This window comes from Dermacentor silvarum, chromosome 8 (assembly GCF_013339745.2).
Source record: "Dermacentor silvarum isolate Dsil-2018 chromosome 8, BIME_Dsil_1.4, whole genome shotgun sequence".
Taxonomy (NCBI): Eukaryota; Metazoa; Arthropoda; class Arachnida; order Ixodida; family Ixodidae; genus Dermacentor; species Dermacentor silvarum.
The window spans coordinates 24,309,744-24,330,920 of record NC_051161.1 but is presented as its reverse complement, the minus strand read 5'-3'; positions in this window follow the sequence as shown (position 1 = coordinate 24,330,920).

The window sequence follows — 21,177 nt, the reverse complement described above, 5'->3', positions numbered from 1 at the left end:
CAAAGAGTCTTTTCACGGCGTTTGCTCCTTTACGATCGGTGTGGGAGCGCATTCATGCGGATGACGTTCGTTATTGTGTGCAGCACTAGCGTAGAGAAGGTGCGAGGTGCACAGAATCATTTGCGTTTGCACGTTGCATACTTTCTGGTGACCGGCGTATGACCATGAAGCTTTATGGGAACGTAAAAGAGTGCCGGGGAAATCCATAAAGTTTAGAATTGCTTGGCTATACTCTATAAGACAGGAAGTGGTTGAGTGACCCAGACATAATTTCTCCTTACTGATGGAGCACAAAAGTCGATTCTCTTCCTGTCGCTTAGACATGCAGAATCAATATCTGTAAGCCCGGGTGCGCTGGTTAGCTGCGCTCCTCCGTTTAATTAATTGGCACAGGCAAAATGGAAAACGAATACGGTAACTATAGACCAGCTCTTCCAAGAGCGATGTTGAAGTGTGGGCTGAGCTTATGTAAATGAGACGTACAACGCAGGCTGCGGATACTCTTATTATATCCGTCGTTGGAACGAAAGCAATCTGCCAGAGCCGAGCAAACAAGCCATTGTCGCGTGTACTGTATTGCGCAGAGTGTGGATTAGCTCAATTTTCCCCGTACTGTATGAGCACTTCAGAAAAGGAACAAACAGATCGGGCCCAAGGACTGAGGTGCAAATATTCAACACCTATTCACGTATGCTCGAAGAATAAGAAAAGAGAATAAGAATAATCTGTTCGTCGGACACCATCGCGAACCGAAACGGCTGCTGGAATGAGCCCATAAGAGCTTACGCTGTAAAACAAATCATCAAGCAAAACGACTCTAAACAAGCAGTGCACATACGTTATGAGAACCTAGGAGGAGGAGGAGGAGGAGGAGGAGGAGGAGGAGGAGGAGGATAAGAAGAAAGTAAAGGCAGGTAGATTAACCAGACGCACGTCCGGTTTGCTACCCTACACGGGGGAAGGGTTTAAAGGGATGAAAGAAAGGAGAGAGAGGGAAGAAAGTACTCTCAGTATCAACACATGCGGTTGTCCAACACTTCACAATCGGTCACTGAGGCCAGTCGACTTCATGAACTGTAACGATGCCCGCGTCGCTTTGTAAGCCTGCGACGCGTGGGGCCACGGTCCAAGAACCTTTGTCTCTGAAAACGGTCTGCTGTCTAATCGGTTTAACCCACTCCGGAGAATGCCGCGTTCGATCTCATAAAGATGACAAAAACACAACACATGTTCCACCGTCTCCTCACAGTTGCAAGAGTCACAGATTGCTGTGTCGGACATGCCCAGAAGGAATAGGCACGCTTTCGTAAATGAGAACCTAAACATGTACAATACATACAGTCCTACTCGAAAAGTTTAGACAGTTTAGTCGTCTTCACTGAGGTGTCGTCGTCTGGGATTTGGCTGTGGTACAGGACTGTTCAGCTGGTCAGGTCGCTGCTGTTGCTAACTGCGAGTAGGTAGCCGCCGTAGCACAGGACAGGGGCTAGGTGCTTGGGCGTCAGCGCTTGCCCAAGGCCACGTCATCCACTGCTAGCTCACCACATTCTTCTTTTATTGTGATAACAATTATATAGACACTCCTGGCGCATTTTGGCCGTCGCCGTCGCCGTGATGTTCCGTACAAAGTCCAAGGGTGATAACACCGTCGCCGCGCGCCGTATGCTGTGTGTGCGGGTGAAAGCGTGCCAGGGGAGCCGGCGATTGCGGCTCAATCTCACGCGCACAAGGGAGGAAAGCAGGGAGGAACCGCGCCGTCTGCCGTCGCGAGCTAGGTTCCGAGGGCAGAGGAGGCAGGGGTGTGGGCGGCGCTGTACTCCCGCAGCAACTGCGTAGTTCCGCGGCCGCGCGTGCCAAATCTTGAACGCGATTTGCGTTGAGGGCAGAGTCTAGGCGCTTCAATGGCTCATACCTTCGTGCGTCCAGCGTTCTCGTTGTTCAGAATTGAGGCGCAAGATCTTGCGCCTTCCTTCTTGATATCGCCAACATTTTGTTGTCTAACCAGGTTTGCACTTGAATTCCACCCTGTGCGTTCAATGTTCGGTTCTACTTGCCTCAGATAAGTGCAGGCCAGCATCGTTAAAGAGACCGCTTCGATGAGCTTATTAGGTAAGAACTTCGTGGTGTGAGCAGCTTCTCTATCAGATTTTACAGGACCTCATAACTTAATGTTACTCTTCGGGATGTTTTTCCCTTTTTATTGCGATAGCAATTATATGAACACTTCAACCGGATTTCTGCCGTCGCCGTTGCCGTCGCCGTCGCCGTGAGTTTCCCTATAGATAAAATCTTCGCCGCGCGCCGTATGCCCGAGCGGAAGCGTGCGGGTACGCGCGCTATCACGGAGAGTGAACGCACTCAATCTCCCACGCGCATGCAAGGAAGAGGGAAGCCAGCGCCGGAGGGAGCGGGGGAGGGGGGGGGCGCACTTCTACTCTGCCAAGAACCGCGCTCGTTGCTCGCTCACACTGTCGCTTATCTCCACACGGTCGGACCTTTATGCGCCGTGCATTCGCCGCTCAGTTTCCGTTGAAGCGATAGACCGCACGTACCTTCGCCCGCTGCTTGCTGCCAGCGTTTTGACAGTCGTTGTCTGCAGTCATTCAGTGTGATCTATTCATGTTTGTTTGTGCGCGCTCACACCACGCTTGTTCATTCAGTTAGTAATAGTCGGGCCACATTTTCCAACGCACGCTACACATGCAATGCTGCCCGGGTCGGCAGTGCAGCGCTACAGGTGTGTCCCTTCGCACGCGCTGCCCACGGGAAGCGCTTCTCATCAACACCACCGTTTCACACGCGCCTTCTCGTGGTCATCGAGTCTCTCTTCATGTCGGTCTACTTACGCCGCAGCACACCTGCTTACTTAATCAGCTCATGTTTACTACAATTCATATTGCTACCAAAGCCGCTCACCTTACTTCGTATGACATTGCTGTGTTGCTATCGCATTCATTGCTTCGCCCTTGGGCGAAACTGTGACATTTTTTTTTCTTTCTTTCTTCTTTTTACATTTGGTGTATCTGTCCTGGGGAACACGTCGGTCACCATAGGCGTAAGGGAAGGTGCCAATTAAGTGGTGAGCACCTAAAGCCTAAGCCAAGAAGCACCCGCAAATGCTTTACGTACACGTATGACATTTCAGATTGGATTAAAATTTCGGGACAAAACGGCATCAGGAGCGTACAATCATTAATAAATAATCCTTCAAATAGAGACAATTAAGGTGATATAACCAAACTTCGAAAGTGCTGCTGTGTTCGCCAGGCAGCTGGAAATTAAATTTAATCATCGCTTGTTCTTCGAGCAACCAGAAACACGCGGCATTGCAGGCGCAGTAGCTGCAGAAACCTTATCACTAATGAAATTGACTTATTTGGCACGTGAGAACGATTCATGTTCAACTATAGTTCCCAACCCGATGTTTCATTTCTCATCGTAATGCCCTTATAAACAACTGATCAGAACAGTGTTTCGACAGCTTGGATAATTTTTTTCCTCCCAATTGATACTGAGATAGAGGGGCAATGTTTGCCTTGAGACTGGCGCCTTACACCCTTCGGCCCTTTTAACACGGCTCCATATGGATATATGCGTTTGTATCTATACGTGATTTACATACATCATGCCAACACTCCACATTAAACGTGTAGAGCCATTAATACCTAGATTGTCTATAGACAATATAATCACACCTTAATCAAGTATTAGTCTATAGAAATAAGTGCAGAGAATCGATGCGTACGTAATTGCCTGTAAGAATTAGTTCTAGACAGCATACATAAACTGCGGAAAGTACATGCCCGTGTCACTCCTTAGAGGGCTAAACCGCTAGAATCAAGTACACTTTAGCGCAAACCACCGTACCAGCTAGCCAAACAGTCTGTCCTTTTGAGCTTCGCCGCTGGAATATTCGACCAGCTTTATTAACTCAGCTCCCCATTAGCAGACACGGAGGCAACTTCCTACTAGCCGCACGGTTTTTGTGAAGCCCGTCGTAACGTTGTGGGAAGGTCATTTCCAGTCCACTGATGAGGATGCCGGCGTGATTGAACCGCCTTCACTGGATGCAGTAGCGGCGTGCTCGTGAGCTCGATAGGAACGGAAGTGTTCTGGCGTCACGATCAGATGTTGAACATATACGCTTGCCGCAGTTCGAGTCTGCGGTCTGCACTGACGAATGGCTTGATTTACGCGTCCCAGCTGCAGTCGAGAGCACGCTGTCCACACGCGCGCTTTATCTGAGGTGGCAACCCGTCCAGTCGAAGTTGCGGCTATAATTTTACCGCTGACTTGACTGTGGCATTGCAGCGATCACGGTCGCGCTGTCGTTGGCGCGCAATTGTCGCCGAAAATGCCAAATGGTAACAAAGTGGCGCTTTATCAAAGCAATTAGGCAAAATCGAACGCGGGAAAATATTAACGTCATTTTTGTAGTGACTGTTGTGTAAGACGTCTCTCAATGCGCTTCCAAGCGAGGGTGTCGATATATTCGTCATTTGTTGCTCCTTTGCTGACTGACTAATAATCACCCGTTAAGTGAAGTGTCACAGCGAGTATAATCACACTGACGCTTCAATTTATGTGGTCTTCTGGAGCTTCTTGCGCTGGGACTGCTCTTCTGCTCATGAATATCAGGCCTGGAAAAAGAAAGCAAGCTTAACTCTTTATTTTTTGGACTTCTCTGGAAGCGGTGCAGGCTAGCCTGCACCGCCACGCCTACAGACCGCTAGCGTGGCTCTTTCTTGCTTCCGGAGCCTGGCCTCCCATGATCTATGAGTATATATGCACCCATCCGGAGCTGGCGAAACATTCACTCAATGTCTCGCAAACTTTGTGTGGCTTGCATACCTGTTTCATTTCTGTACTCTTCACATCGTCACTATGCTCCCTATTTCCTTTCAAGGCTTGGCAAGTGGCCACAGACGGTCCCACACACGTGGTGCCTGTTTTGTACGTACTCTGCTTGGCCTCTGTCTGCTGAGAGCGCATGGCGACCACGAAGGAACAAACAGATGCTCAAAGATGATAGGGGGCTGTGACAGGTCAAGCACACGCATCGACTCTCTATCGATCCTGAGCCGCCCATCAAGGCCCGCGTCTGCAGGAGTACGGCGACACGGCGCGGGCGATTTCTCACCCAGCCACAACGTCTGAGCCCAAGTGCTGAAAAACGATTTGTTTGAATTACCCAGTTGGACACTCGGCCGGCGGAAGTGAGCGATGATTATTCCTAATTGCTTTCTACTCGCGAATTGAACCCGAGTGGCGACGGTTTCGCACACCCATATGGGACGACAGCGGATAGTCGCAGCAGAGTTTCGGGCACTTTGCTTTCCCTTTTTAATAGAGCCTTGCTGCCGTATGGTATCGTTATAAGAAATATGGAGAAAATAAAGTGGACCTAGTGTCTGCGTTAACCGACTGGCAATAGTTGCAAAGGTCGCGAGTTACCATCGGCAGTTTAGACAATAATGTTCATCTGTCTATCTTTGTACAGGGTGTTCGTTTTTAGGTTTTACGGAATTTTTAGAAATCGCCTGTGGCAGGCAGCATAATTCTTATCATTGAGCTGGGTTATTCGATGAGGCGTACATAAGTAGCACGAGAAACCGAAACACATATTCCACTAATTACAAAAAGTTCACTAATTAACTATCTGAGTTAATACTTTACGACACATAGCAATTTACGAATTGTAGCCGGTGACCTTGTCAGGCGTGTCCACTTGGAGTAAATTTCCAGAATGACAGTTACATACATACATACATACATACATACATACTTACATACATACATACATACATACATACATACATACATACATACATACATGCATGCATGCATGCATACATACATACATACATACATGCATGCATGCATGCATGCATGCATACATACATACATACATACATACATACATACATACATACATACATACATACATACATACATACATACATACATACATACATACATACATACATACATACATACATACATACATACATACATACATACATACATACATACATACATACATACATATGCAATCTTACTCTCCCCTTTAGCCTTCCCCCAGTTTAGGGTAGCCAACCGGGCTCAGTCCTGGTTAACCTCCCTGCCTTTCCTCTCTTCTATTGCTCTCTCTCTCTCACACACAGACCCCGGAAATTGCATGAAGTACGCTGAGAATGCTAATGTTCCAACAAAGCTTTAACGGTACAAGTGAACAAACTGTACTTTTGAGAGATCATCGGAATGGTCGGAATACACATGCAGACATCTGATATTTTGTTATGACCACAATAAAGTATATTACAAGTGATAAAAAGGACAGTGCGCAGTTGGCTAAGGCGAGTATTTTTTTCTTTCTTACCTAACGTACAAACATTGTGAAGAGATATTGTAACAGATACGGTAAGCATTTTTTAAACACAACATTGGCGTTGCATTCCGTGTAGCAGTCACGCAATGTCGAAAGAAGACTATAGCTGCGATCCCTCGATCGAACTGGTCGCATTGAAAACCCCTCGTTATCTGCGCTGATAAGGCCGTGATACAAATCTGTCAGGACGCGTCTTCCGCACTAATATAAATTGATTGCTGGCACACACGGGTAAAATTGCTCTCTAGACAAGCACATAATGAGCGCAGCGCACATGTCTAAGAGAGTGCAGAGGATTGAGACAAAATTTTTCAATTAGCCCTGTTTATCGGCAAATGAGCGAAAAAATGAGAGCACTTTGGCGCACGGTCGTTAAGCCTAATTACCCGAAAATTATTGCACACTCACTAATCTTGGGCGTCTCTGTTTTGTCCGGCCTCCGTCTGATGCTTCCTAAGTACCGTCCACACTCGCATCTAGTTAATTGTTTATCGGTAAAGGCTCAACATAGCAAGTTTGGAGAACTATTGATGCGGCAAGTGGTAAAAATACTCAAAAATAACTAAATATCCGTGACGTCATGATGATGCACCGGCGCTGAGGTTTTGCGCCCAAAATTCAATGAAGGGCACTGTGGCGTTCACTCTTTTTCTGCAATAGTGACTAAAATCAAAACGAAACGAAAGAAGTTCTCGAAAAAAAAAAAAGAACGAGTTCGAACTCATTTAGATTTTTTTGTTTATTGTCTTTATCGAGCCGGGGAACAATCGCACGAAACTTTGATGAAGTGTCTGTGAAACGTTTCTTTGCGAAGACCCTTCAGGTTTATTTTATTTTTTAGAGAAATGTTTGGAAAACTCTTTATTTTAGTCTTCGCGCTCGCAACCTTCGCAGTTCTCAAACAAGCTACGCTGAAAAGTTTTACACGGGATGGAGATGTTTGCAACTAATTTTGATGACAGAGAGAGATAAATGAGATGAGATAGGCGGCGAGGTTAACCGGAAGATAAATACCCAGTTTGCTACCCTGCAATGGGGAAGGGTTAAGGGAAGACAGACAGTTAAAGAATGAACTCACAAAGAGGGGGTGAAAAAACCTACACACATAGAAGAACGCGGGAGTAACACAGTAGTTCAACTAGGGGTGCTATAACGTAAAATGATTTCAAACTGTTTTGATTCCAAACTCCTGACGTCAAATTTACGTAACCACCGACGCAAGCATCGGGCGGTGACCCGCAGCGTTGTCTGAACAACCCAATCAAACACTCTCCTCGTTTATGGGAGGTCACCGTTGTTTACTTTCAAAACCAATAACATTGTCTACACTCAGCGGTTTTTCTTATCTGATTGGCTGACAAGAGGCGAGGCGCACGCTCTAGTAGAGAGGGTTTCGATGGGGCCGAGCCAGCACAGTGAAAATAGATAACCGCATGAAGAGGGTGCTGCCGGCTTCTCCGATTGGTCCGCTTCGCCTTACTTAGCTTGCGGTGGCTGGTCGAAAATCTCGGCGGCGTGCAACAGAAGGATTAGAATACTGCCTAAAACGGATCCTCAGCAAGGAAGAGTTGGCAGAGCGATGTCGTATGCATGCCGAAAGGGCTCGATAACGTTTTACTGCCACGCAAAAAGGTTTATCATGCGCAAATAAATACATGCTCACCGGCAGGTTCGAGTAGCGAGGGCCTGAGCGATCGGCTGGGCAGCCATCTTCTATTCCTTTCGGAACAGGGCAGTCTGTGGCTATTCAGAAAAATTTTCAGTTTTGTTCGGCTTATCAATGCATTTTTTTCGCGTACGCGTCACTTTGACGTGGTGAGTTTTCGCGGTTATGTGAGGTCGCGTGACAGACAGGCGAAGTAGGCGTAGTCAGAAAACATTGGACCAATAGCAGAGGGCTAATGGTAAAAAGGCGTCGAATCAGGAATGATTATTTTTCTTTTGTGTGGTTTAATTATGCATAATCAGTGTGTACACGTTATATCAGATGAGGAGCTATCACGGTTTTCGTGACGTCCCGTGACAGACAGGCGAAGTTGGGAGTGGCCCGAAAATGTTTGAACCAATCGTGGAGGCGGATTGCAAAAATTGGAATCAAAACAGTTTGGAATCATTTTACGTTATAGCGCCCTAGGTCCAGTATTGTGGAAAGTTGGGCGAGTTGGTGACTAATTCTCACGCTGTGTGGTTGAAGCAGCGCACTGACCAGGACAAAGAAAGGCTCGTGTAACAGGCGACTTACAGCGGTAGCGCGATCAAGCTGGTCGCAAATTGTCGCTTTTCCCGAAAAGTGAAAAAGTGGTCATTTTGGGCCAGTCACTCGACACTTCGCTTTGTCTCTCCGCTTTGTCCTGGTCAGTGCGCTGCTTTACCCTCACGGTCAACTAGGTTGCTTGACCGGAGGAACTCCAGTAGTGTCTTCGTCGCCCTCTGGTGTGAAGAACGTGTCAGCAGGCACTCGAAGATCGTCTGTTCAGAAAGCGGCTGGTCGTCGAGGCCTACCAACGCCGTCACGACCGACTGTCTCTGGGAGCTGTAGCGTGGACAATATCACAGAACATGCTCGATGGTTTTCTGTCTACCGCAACTATCACAGGCAGCACTGTCAGCCATTCCTATGAGGCTAGCAAATGCATTTGTGGAAGATACTCGGAGCGACAGCCGGCAGGGAACAGTTTTCTCAATTCGGGATAATCCAGATGGAATGCGGAGTCGGAGGGATGGGGACTAGGCCGTGCAGAACGGCATGATGGAAACTTGGCGGGTTCCACATGAATCGTGTGACATCACACGCGATTATGCGAAGCTTAGTTGCACACTGCCTGCGCCTCTTCCCACCACATCGCTGCCCTACCAGAAGACCGGCCAAGTGACTCTTTTTGCTAGAAGATATCGCGTACCGTGACAGCCTCCCTACGCCCGTCGAAAGGCTGCTGGCACCTCATTGGTCTCTGGCTCGATCACAAGTTCGACCCTCAGTACCAGGAATTTTAACGAAAGCAGGAATCTCGTCGCCAGCTCTCAAGCAGCTATCTCTACTCATGCTGAGTGAGGCATACAAGGACCATCTTCAGATTTACACCGATGGCTCGACAACTACGAGTGGATCTACAGTAGCTGTGACCTTCTCCGTAAAAGCCTTGACCATTCAGTTTAATACCTTTCACCGGACAACGTCGACTGCTGCGGAGCTTGCTGGACGTCGCAGCACACTTCGTACGATTCGTGAAGAACTGCCCAGAAGATGGAGCATGTTTACCGATTCACAGGCAGTCCGCCATGTGTGTTATCCGTTCTACGTCGTGGATCACAAGACCAACTAGTGCTGGAAATAAGACAACTATGTCGCCAACTAGTAGAGAAAGGACATGACATCACTTTTCAGTGGACTTGCAGGCCTCTGCGACATCATGAGAAACGAACATGCCGATGAAGCTGCTAGGAGGCCTCACAAAGATGCCGTGAAGGAAATCAACCCGCTATCAATAGCCGATGCAACTGATTTAAATTTCACTAAAGCACACCACTACAGTGGCGATTTTATTCATTTAATCTTAAATAAAAAGTATTTAGTATTTGCAAACCGTTTAACGAATGTGGTGTAGATATGTCGGATCACGTCTACAGAATAAGGTGTCTCAGAGATGTCTGGCCCATGACTTACTACTTAGTACAATGATCTATCGAGCGCATTTGACCTTCCCTGTGCCGAAGTTCTCTCTATCCTCACCCCATATCATTAAACTATCTCTCTCGAAGTTCCACTCATTGCTACATCTTTTGGCGTGTTACTGACATCATTATTATTTTCATAAAGCGCAGGCTAGCCTTTGAGCTGTCATTCAAGGTTGAGTTCATTAATTAATACATAAGGCGATTAAGTTCTTCTTGTCTGTGCACGTTACACAACATCGTTTTCATTTGTACCGCTCATGGGGGAGTGACGCGATCATAGGGCTAGCAAGACGGGCATATAGGAAGGGAAAATCAGACAAGGTAGGTAAAATGGAAACACTTGAGGAGCCGAGTAACTCTGAAGTGAAAAGGAAACGTGGAGTTTTGTAAAATTCCCTGTGTTTGAAAATGTTCACGATTATAATATGACGAGCGCTGCACTGGAAAAAAAAAGGCAATAGCTGCACAACTTTTAAATATTGTGCATCCGCTTTATTAGTTTTACGTTAACGCGAAGATTCATAGAAAACAATTGTGCACTAAACAACTATCAAGTTCACGCTAATCGTGTTTTTTCCTTTGTTCTTTTGCAGGTGAGGTCCCTTCGTACCTTACATAACCTGTGGCGCTTGGACCTAAGGATCTATTTTCCTTACCTTTAGGGGTGAGCACATGTTCGGGCATGACATGCTACAAATTATATACCGACATTAGCCGACTTATTTTATTTTTCGACGCCATAGTGCACTACGGGAAGCATTACACACTCAGAAGAATTAGTTAGCTGAGTTGCGCAGAATTATTTTTCCGATAGCTAGCAGCGCAAGTTGTCACTGACAGGCATTACGCACAGTTTAGGACACAGCGGTGACGATCACACAATGTCGAAAGAAGACTAGCTATGACCCCTTGCTCAAACTGGTTGCATTGTAAAGTCGTGTTAGATGTTGGGTACACCTATGCCGACCCTTCTGAGAATATCTCGAAAAGTGTGTTCGTTCACTGATACCGTTCGTACTCTATGCTATATTGTTGGAGCTATGCTAGCGGTTGTCTTACCGACGGAAGAACCTTGAATATAAAGTAAGAGCATGGAAGCAAGAAGCATCTACTTTTACTAATGAATATGAAATGAGTATGTCAGTGGGGTTTCTATCATGAACTGAATAACATGCGCCGAAAACCGTTTTTTATATGCCCTTTACACTTGCTGCACGTGAAGAAGATTTAGAGGAACAACTCTAACTGCTTGGACATTACCGCACCTTTTAAGGGCATGTCATATCGAAAATAGCGACCAAGAATGTAAAAAAATGACACCCTATCAACATTGTTTGAAACAAGAACCACATTGTGAACACACCAATTACATCGGATACACTGCAGTAGATATATGTTTGTGGTTGTGCGTGCGTGTGCGTGCGTGTGTGCGTGCGTGTGTGTGTGTGTGTGTGTGTGTGTGTGTGTGTGTGTGTGTGTGTGTGTGTGTGTGTGTGTGTGTGTGTGTGTGTGTGTGTGTGTGTGTGTGTGTGTGTGTGTGTGTGTGTTTTCTGCCTGACTTTTCGTGACATATTTGCCAAAAAAGTTTCTCTCATCAATTAATTTTGTTTCCATCTATGTCAGTACCTTTACGGCATATATCTCGCCATTTAGAATTTTTTTGTTCGTTTGCCAATATTTAGCCAAAATATAGATATAAGTGCATACCAATTTGGTATGTTCATCGCGTGCAGCAATCCATCGTGTTTTTCTTCTGTAGCCGCTACTAAGCTCGAAATTATAAGTTTGTTTCACGGCCGGTTCGTTTATTTTGCCCATTCGTGTTCTGCTCTTGTACCACTATATATATATATATATATATATATATATATATATATATATATATATATATATATACATGACTCCTGCTATCAAATATGTGTTTACATGTATACTCGTCAGTACGTTGTGAACGAATGAATTGAAGATACTTTTACAGCCGTATAGCTTAAATGGACACTCCAAGCGCATTTCTGCCGTCGCTGTTGCTGTGGTAGTGGACGCGGTCGATGACGTCGCTATGAGGTTCCGTATGAAGTCCAAACACGGTCACATTGTCGCCAGCGCGCCGTACGCTGTATGTGCGAGCGAACGTTTGCGATGGTCAGCCGACTATCGCGGCTCATTGTCGCGCGCGCGAAGGGGAAAGGCGGGGCGGGAGCGCTCTTCTGTCGCGCGCGAGGCTCAGGGGGGTGGCGTTCTACTTCGGCGGCGGCTGCTTACGGGGCGGCCGCGCGGGCGCCTACCTTGAAGGCGACCTGCTACGTGGAAAAAGTGCGGGCCCGCGCAAGCCTCATCTTCAAAGCGATCTGCTGTATGGGCAAAGTGCAACTAGTGCCTTTAACTTCGTATGAGCGGCGTTTTCGACGTTTAGTTCGCCTTGAAGCGAGAGATGGCACGAAAGTCAATTCGCTCGCTGCTGCTGCCGTGCTTACTCATGACAGCGTTTTGACAGCGAGTTTCCGCGGTCATCGAGCGAAATGGGTTGATGTTTACCTGTGCACGCGTGACACCGTGCTTGTCAATTTAGTTAGTAAGCGAATGTTTAGAACTTTATACGGCTGGTAAAACTACTACCCTCAGTTCGTATAGTTGTCTACTAATTTGTTATCGCAATTGATGCATGCTTCGGCTTCCGGGCAGAACTGCGACTTGTTTTCTTTTTTTTTTTTTTTTGCATTGCCATTGATTCCATAAAGCGATGTTGTGAGGCAGCAGCTTGTTATTTTGAAAGTTTGGCGATAATTGTCTTGAACTTGGCGGATATCGGAACTTTATACTGTGGCCATGCCTTAGCTGTGACAGCTGCACTGAAAGATTCATAGTGCTAGCTGCCAGGGGAAACCAGCAGAAGGATTTTTAAATGGTTTTATTGGAACAGCTCTACGGAAACGCAAACTTGTTCCTTGTTCGAATAAGTATTTTATTTCGAAGCAAGCACACGCGTATAAAACAACATATCAATCCAGCTGTAAAATAGGCTAATCTTCTGTCATGCTGTGCGCCTAATGCCATTTCGAACTATAGGTACTTGAAGCCTTCTTCGCCGTATACGTGACACAAATGAGTCAAAATTCTAACTCAATCCTTGTCTATTCTTTCTACGAGAAAAAAAATATATATTTGTCGGGACTCAAACGCCTTCAAAGTACACGACGTATCTGTTTTGTCTGAATCTGGTTCATCGCATTGTAAAGTGACAAGTAAACTTTCACTCTAAATCAGAGCATTAAGATAAAAGAAAAGAAGACCGGGTCCCGTCAATCAACTTCAGTGTCGAACAAGAAATTTGAACTGACGCTGGCCAATAACGGGCTGATTTTACAAAGTTCTCTGCAAATACAGACAACATGTCACTCGTTCGTTGTGGTGTGAAGGACCAACCACAATGACCACTGAAAAGCATTCCCTCTCGTTTTATCTGTTCTAAAGGAAACGAAACAACAACCTACGCAACAATATTGCAGCGTTACCTTTTTTTAGAAATTTATAGGGATGTGGTTTTGGTGTGCTACTCAATTTTCAACATAACAGCTAATAGGCTCGACTCTTCTGTCATTTGTAGTTTCTAGATGCACAAGACTGTATAAACCTGCGCCCTGTTAGAAGGTTACAGTAACAACAGAGTTAGTTGCCCGCAGCAGCATCACTTTACCGGACGTTCTAGTGTGGTAGGGGCGTCGTGAACTCGACCATTGCTTCAGTGACACTTTGCGTAGTCTCTGCAAAGCTGCACGGTAATAGTGCGAAATGTGAGTGAGGAAGGGCTCGCATCAAGGCTGAAGCTTTAGCATCTCTAGCGTCAACTATGCTCGTGTATGAAGCAGCTATATAAATCAGTGTCGTGCTGCACGGTGTCATCCCCTCGGGGAAAACAAATTACGCTGCCCCTGATGCTATTTCCGCCTCATGAATAATCATGGACACGTGCATACGCTTCCAGGAAACTATGCGGTTCCTACAGGAAATTGAGTGCGGCTTGGCTCCACATTTTCCGAGGGAGTGTTCTTGAAGCTCTTTGGGCGGGTTCCTCCGGGTGGGGTAAACGAAATTCAAGAGATCAAGGGCACGAGATAAACTGCGAATGTTTCCCTTTTGCTGAGTTAAACGGTGAAATCCTGGTGGACTAGAAACTGAAAAACGGAACTCAGAAGATATTACTTATGTAGAGGGAAGTTGCTTCATTAAAATATACCCGTTTCTAACTACGATAACGCATGAATAAGGAATGTAGAAAAGCCGAGAATACGATGACCATAACGACGACCAAGCTTTGTCTTTAGCTGAAGCTGTCTTGGTTAGTGATACCTCTAGGAGCAATAACTAAATGGAAAAAGAGCCACGTGCCGCTCGAATGCAGACTTTAACGGTGGGATCTCAATAGTAAAGTGTATTAATTTGGGAACTTTGTCTGTCCTGCGATGCTCTGCCGCCTATGTGTCACTGCTGAGTTATTAATAGTTGTCGCATTTTTTTTTCTTAAAGTGAAGGACAAAGTTGTTGAAGGAGCGTGCTGGTCTGGTCTGGCTGGTGCATCATTAGGACATGAAATATTGCATTCACCGCTATAAACCAGTGGTTGTTAGTGCAGAGCCTTTTCGTCCCATCTAAGCGCTGTTTGTTTCCGTCTTAATGACGAAGTTGTCCTTTTCGAGCCTTCGACAATGGCCATACGTGCATTAAACCATGTGCGCGACTGAGCTACTTAGTGAGCGATCATGAATTGCTACAAATATAATTAAGAGCTGTAAGAATTTGCTTCGACTCCCATAATTCTTTCATCCACAGAACCATCCTTGGTCGGCGTTAATGCTGTCCTCATGGTTCCTTCTTGTGTGAGTGCTTTACACGCGTCATTTCAGTAACATCAACAATCTAACCTTATGAAGAGGCCGCTGATTATAGCGCTATCATAATCAGATACAATCAATCAATCATTATACGTTAGAGATTGCGCATTGCATCATTAGGACAGGAACACCCGCACGAACCAGCTACTTGTGCTTCCTTGAATAGTGCGCGCATTCACTACCAAAATAAGAAATCTTCAAGTATATTTACATTTTATTCATTTATCTGAAAAAAAGAACAAAAAAAGGTGCCGCTCAGAGAAGGCGCTATTGCAGGTGTGATAATACGCTACACATAAATGAAAGCCATGCGGTTACAGAATAACATGTTTACAAATAAAAATAAGCATCAAACACACTCGTTAAACAATGTTAATTAGCAACAAACGGAACTCTGCCTTGGACTGACAACTTTCAATGCCAAATGGAAGCTTGTTGCATTGTGAAGTGGTGTCGGGAAAAGAAAAAGACAATTCACTCGCCATCCCGGTCCTGCGAAAGTGAACGTCCAGCGACGCTGTTGAGAACCACCGCTAGAACTGTTGAGGGGGGTAGGCAATGCTTCATTGCTTTTTAGAGTAATGGTAGTAATGGTAATTTAGATTAATGGGAGTAATGGTATTTGTGGCAGCACGCCGTGGCTGGTCGTATTTCCGTTTCTTTTCCCTTTGCTGCTCCTCGCGGAGGGCGACGAGGGCTCTGTTGCAATTCTTAATACTACAGAATTGGACAAGCGGCTGCAGCCGGAACTGATTCTTATACTCCTACGAGTGCTACTGTGCTGTGCGGTGATAGTATGCGGTGGCAGTGACCGACTGTGATTGTGTATTTGTCCTCCCTTTCTTTCTCTCTCTATACTTTCCTGTCAGTTTACCTCCCCCTCCCCTCTCTCCCCAGCGTAGGGTAGCAAACCGGATCTTCCCCTCTGGTTAACCTCCCTGCATTTCCCCTATCTTCTGTCTCTCTCGTGCGGCTCCTATTATTCACGCTGCCCCTCGGGAGTCCTATCTATGCGTTGCCTAACCGTAGCGTTGTTGCAACAATGAAATCAATTGCTAGGCCGGTTATTTTATATATGAAAGGCCATTGACGTCACTCCACACGTCGCAAGCTACCGTCGCCGCGGCAACTTGCGCAACAATAATCTTTACCGAGAAACGTTTGCGGGGAGCGCTACGTGCTTCGCCTTGTTGTTATCACGAGCGCCTTATCATCAATGATGTGGTTTGAATGTTTGTTTTGTGGTTGTTCTTTATTGAAACGAATGTTGTGCTGTATGTTGTATGCGTGGTACCAAAGAATGTTTGCACTTCTCGCTTCAATCGCTAATTTTTTTAATCGCTAAAGCTATTTTCTTTTTTTTTTCGTCAGGACGTGCCGCGGTAAATTCCGACCAACTAGAGGCTAACAGCATCGTTGTGAAAGGCTTCCACTGTCACCGTTTCAGTGTCATCGCCAACGGAAAGTCGACCTCTCGAAAAGAAAGCCAGGGGCGTCATGACCCTAGGTCACTGGTGCTAGTATAGTAGAGGTCGGCGCGAAAGCACGAGCGAAGTCACAAGAGCGTAGAGAGCGATGCGGACAGCATTCGAAGCATCGCGCGTCTGGTGAAGCACACCGGGGAAACAGACCGGCACGCCCGGAGATGCTCTTGATTACGCCCTGGACGCTGTCGTGGTAAAAAGGGGAAACGTGTCCGCGCTAACAAGCGCCGACAACAAAGGGGGAATCATTGCAGGCAAGCTGACGCGGAGAAGCTGGAAGCAAGACTGGAGATCGGGCGGGGCGGGGGGGCAATTGGAGTGTTCCCAAGCTGGAGGGTTGGCTGTCTGCAAAAGAGCCTGGCGAAGCTCAGCACATGCTCTCTAGTCGAACGGACCAGAGGACGGGACACGCGCCAAAGCTGTGGCGCAGGAGAAAGAAGTGGCGCACGACGTCTCGACTGTTTTCCTGCCGAACAGGGTCAGTGTGAAACGTGAAGGGGCAGAATGTAAAGGAGAAAGGGTAAGGGTTGGAGGCACTCCAAAGCGCGTCTCTTCGAAGTTTTAGTGCTTTGACTGCAAGCCCTTCCTTCTACTATTGTGCCAAGGCACGCGCGAGGTGGAAATTAGGGCACTGCATGAAGGGAAGGAACCGTTTTGCCATGAATCCGTAACCGTGGGGCCAACTTGTGCGGTTTTCCACGTACGCGATATTCTATATACTACACTCCAATTGCACAAAAACATAAATATTGATAAGAAATAAAGAAGAAATAAAGTAACTAAGATGGCTTAATGACCATCATCATTTTTTTTTTTTGGCTGTCAGGTTAGCCCAAGTGGCAAAGCAGTGGCTTCCTGAGGTCGCTAAGGTTGCGAATCTACAAAAAGGAAACAAGACTGCCATAATTTGGCTCTACTGCCACCTGTCTCACGGGTCATTTCTTTGGCAAAGATAGACGAATGCCTGGGCCGCACCCTTTCCCGGTACGTTAATCGAAGTTTTGCGTCAGAAACGACAGAGCCAGTATATGTTTGCCTTTATTTTCTACATGCTTGTAATGAAATATACTTCACGCATGACATGAACGGGTTGATATATCCGCACACGTACCCCTTTATCCCGTCCCACACCTGTACCTGTAAAAAATAGGCTAATGCAAATAACTTGCTTTTAAGCAATAACGAATGTAAAATATATAATAGAGAGCTTTAGCGTGTCCGGTATTCCGGCAAACGCGAGCGGATTACCGGATGAGCGGGCCCGTTAATATGAGTGGCCTAGAGTGGCCGGCGTGATGATGATGATGATGATGATGATGATGATGATGATGATGATGATGATGATGATGATGATTTATTGGCATCCCCTTTGAAACGGGGCGGCGACAAATAGTCACCTAGCCTGCTTGGTTTATTCAGGTATACTATACATGTGCTGTATCTATCATCTTTTGCATACCTCTCATTCTTTCTTTTTTTTTCACAAATTTACCTTGTACCGCTGCCTATGATTTTAAGAGATCAGGTCGTGGGGGGGGGGGGGGGGGGGGGGATGAGCTTCACGTCACCTGGTGGCGTGAAGCTCATCCAAAAAAATTAAGCTATTAGTGTAGTTAACAAGTGCATTCTACTTCGCTGCTGGTGTAAAATTTCGGCAGCAACACCATTAAGCTGGTGCCGAAAATTTCTACTAGCAGCGAAGTAGAATATACTACTTGATTACTGCAATATTCGCTCTGTGTTTGTCTGGTTGAGCTCTGCGTCACCAGGAAATATTGCCAGACTCGCTAAAACTCTATAATATCTAACACAAATAAAGCGCTTGCTGGCTCGCCGTTTTGTCCAGCTGCTGTATTAAGTCGCGAACAATATCACACCAAATTTTTCTTTTTTTCATACCGTGGTTTTACGTGCCGAGATATCACAGGAAATAAACTTTGCGTGCCGAATGCTTTGATTGGCAGCGAAATATCTTGTACTTAACAAAAAACCTCCTTGCGGCGAGCGTACGCTCTACGGCATTGTTTAAACGAAAGTGGCAAAGCGGGTCAACCAAAACACGTAAAGAAAGAGCGAGTAGCACATGCGCTCAGTTATCCTTTGTAATGTTTGTTCATTGTTGAATGTGTCTGTTCAACGCCCTCCCGTTTCTGACAAAATGGAGCGAAACATTTTTTTAAATCTTTTCAACTGAGCTGGAAAGCAGTTAAACGCGCATAAATGACTCCGTTCGTTACAACCGCCTATGCTAATTGTTTTCTTGCGAAGTCCACTTGGACGGCGTCGTGTTACTAACGCCCTCTGCACTCAGCAACATCGCTAAGGAGGCGTCTCGAAGAGACAATATGCTAATCACGAGGGACGGCACGTTCAAAGCGGCGTTCTTCTCCAACAGTGGAAATTGCCAGGTGTGATGCGAGCGCATTTACATAATTGTTGTTGAACTAAAACAAGGGCAAGCCACTGTTGCCTTCCGGGGCTACGACATTTGTGGCCACGCTGAATCGTGCACTCTGACGAGAAAATGATTTGTTGTTGCTATTGTTGTTCCTTAAATCCTGTAATCCTGCGTGCTTCATTTGTTTAGTTTTTTCTATTTGCTTCTGTTATCGTAATTTTTTGTTCTAACGATTAAGTGAATTCCTTCGTTCTCAAGGGTACTGACATGATATTTTGGACTTTTCATTTGTTTGCTTTATTTTAAGGTCCTGGCCCACGAGACGCCGGAAAAAATACTGGCCCACGTCTGAGCGCCCTAAATAATTTACTATAACAGATTTTATACCAACCAATTTCGGTTTCGTTTCCCCGGAGGTCTCTGCGTGGTTACGTCATGGCTCAGAAAGTGCTGACGTGAAAGCGGGACATAATGACGTTTGGGCACGCGCCCTGGTTTGTCTGCTGTGGTGCTACTAATTGCGCAGCTCGATTTACCCGTATAACGGATCACGGAGTGAGCCGGAGCAAATGCCAGAACGTTGCGATGTCGTCCTCCCACGTGACCACTTTCCGTGCCATGACGTCACGACACGTGAACCTCCTGGTAAATTAAACCGGAACTGGAGCCGAATTCACAAGGCTTTTCTTTCGTGTAAGTGCTTTTTGACATTGCCCGGGCACCTTCGCTATGGATTGGCTGTAATTTTTTGTTATGAATGATTCTAGCTGCAAGAACCTTTCGTGAATTTATGCCCTAGCTTGTTCATATAGAAAAGTTATCAAAGTAAATCATTTACGGCGCTCGGAGCCTTTCCGGTGTTTGTTCTTGTTTCGAAGGCCCGGACCTCACATTTACTGAAAAAAAAATTAGAAATCAAATTTGTCAGTTCCATACTTTAAAGAGAATTTACTCATCGGAGTAATAATTTTTTTTTCATTTTTCGCCTGAGTAAAGATACAGAAAAGCTTTAAAATTTACCTTTCTCTGAGGGAAAAATTCGGTGTTCTCAATTTTCCGATCTGTCAAAGTACACCGTGCTATGCGAAAATTGCTTTCGTACTATCTAATGCTCTAGTTTCTGGAAAAGAGTAAAGGCCCAGAAATATCTTTAAGAAAGATCAGAGGTCACTGATACGAAAAACATAATCTTCCAAAATTTGGTTACCGGTATTTGTCACTGGGCGATCTTATCACCGTCTGTAAGCTGGATGCCTAGCTTAACTGCAGAGCACCATGCTAAAGCTAATTATTCGAGATTAGTCTGTGTCTGTCGACCAAAATTCTGGCATGTTTTGGAGGACATGTGCACACGCTTAAAGTTCTTATCAAAATCTGTTGCTGCTTCCGTCTAATATCTTTCACTGTTTCCTATGTACTTAATACAATTCACCGCAGGAATTCGCTGCTTTCGCTGTCAAATACGCATTTTTAACGATGCTTTTTCTCTTTCCTATTAATTCTGCCCTTCATGATTGGCTCACTTAACCCGTGCCAGTGGTATTGCTGAGGTCGGTGACCGGGTGGTATTATTATTATTTTTTAATGAACGTAATCGCAGGCAAAGAGTGGTTGTAAGTGAGGCCCCTGATTTCAATCTAAGAAACACCAAAGTTATTTGCGTCGCACTCGGGAACCTCTGCTCTATATTTGTCCGTTTGGTCATAGAGCGTGGATTTAGAACACACCTGAGTGATGAAATTAAGGACTGATACATAACAATAAGTTTAGGTATAGCGCAAGGCCAATGTAGCGGGAACGCAGAGCTGGTATGATGTATTATTTGTATCCAAATTTTCTTCTTTATCGCGCTTCGTCAATGATTCCAGCTGCCGCGAGCGCCGCATGATAAAAAAAAAACTAAATTGTATCGAGCGATAGAAATTATCGCTTCTCTTACTATAAACTTGAGTTATGTGTCAGTAATACTCACTGGGCCACCACGCTTGATAGTGATCGGCATGATATAGCGATATGATAGCCGATCGACTATGGCTCATGTTTAAAAGAATTTCGATATATACAGCCACAACCTATGAATTCTTGTGCAGCAAAGAATCAGTAACTGAAGAAAGCACATAACAGTGATACCTCCACTTTGCACGGCTGCGAGTTTCCTTTCACCTTAAAGTTTGGCACCTCATTGATAGAAACTGTTTCATTCTGTCCCCTTTCGTCATATAGTCTCAAAGAACCTCCATCTTCAGTTTGTGTTTTTTCCGGAGGTATTGCACAGCCGCGTCAAAAAAAAATTACACCCTTTCAGGTTTCTGTTATTTTTTCGTACGTGGAAGTACGTAGCGC